This window comes from Sorex fumeus, unplaced genomic scaffold, assembly GCF_029834395.1.
Source record: "Sorex fumeus unplaced genomic scaffold, SorFum_2.1 ptg000134l, whole genome shotgun sequence".
In the NCBI taxonomy this organism is placed as follows: domain Eukaryota; kingdom Metazoa; phylum Chordata; class Mammalia; order Eulipotyphla; family Soricidae; genus Sorex; species Sorex fumeus.
Genome location: NW_026606191.1, coordinates 1946977 through 1948169, shown reverse-complemented (window position 1 = coordinate 1948169; position 1193 = coordinate 1946977).

The following is a 1193-nucleotide window of genomic DNA, read 5'->3' as shown; positions in this document are numbered from 1 at the left end:
GAGAATAACCAGAAACTTATGGTATATAAGTAATCAAGACTGGCCTGGGGAACTGAGACAACGCGAAGAAAAACAAAGGAAATGTTAAAGATAAACTTTAACTACATTAGGGATGTTACCAAGGACATGATAAGCTTCTCTGGGAGGAGCAAAAGGGGCAATTCACAGATGAAGCCTAAGACACTTTGGGTTAATATTCAGCAGATCACCAACAGCCTGGCCCCTGTTTCCTTCTTTGACCCTCTGTCACCCTTCACCGGCCAGGGTGCGGAGACCAATCACAGCCAACAAAGGCATGCAGCGCATGTCCAGACATTATTTGAACACAACTCTCAGTGCAATAGCCGGGTTTTGCCTAATCAGGGAGAGATGAAGAGTCGGGTGCAATTTTCAAATTGATTTTAGGATACAGAAATTCTACGTTAGAAAAAAACAACAATGTGGAGTCAGAGATATTAAGCTGGGACGGGCGCTTCCCAGGATGACCCTGATTGATATTCAGCATCTCACATGAAACCTAAAGAACTTAAAATAAAAAGAATTCCAGAGTGCTGCTCCTTAAAGGAAGCCCCGAGATTACATATTTGTGCCCAAAAGACAACCAAAAATAGCCCCAAAGTAAATTTTCAGTTGCAAACCGCAAACACCCCTAGTACCCCACCCAAGGGATGGTCTGGAAATCAAGGCTACTAATAAATAGTGACTGAGGGCTACAGTGTCATTTGCCATTAGGGAGCTGCCCCTCAAAAGTGAACAGTTCTTTTATAGTTTTGGAGGCACCACCGGCGATATGGACGAGAAACTTCTAACTGCGCTCAAGCACTCATCGTGGTCGAGCTTGGAGATCGATCTTGGGTGGGCCAGATGCAAAGCAAACGCCCTAAGTGCTGTGCTATCTCTCTGGTCCTCTAAGTGAACCTGCAGCTTCTACAGCAGTGAGGTTGGGGCCAAAGCGTCCAAGACAGGGCCCAGCGCAGTCCCGAGCTGGGAGGGTAGGGATGGCCCAGCACCCCCCCCACCTGGCCCTGTGCCCACCTGCCACCGTCCCGCAGCGGAGCTGCAGGGGATCCCCAGAAGCACGCACTCACACCCACGACCCCTGCGCCCCGGCACAGCCCCCGCTGCACTCACCAAAGCTCCGAGTCCCCCACAAAACCCCGCCGGGCCGGGCCGCAGGAACCGCCTGGATATCA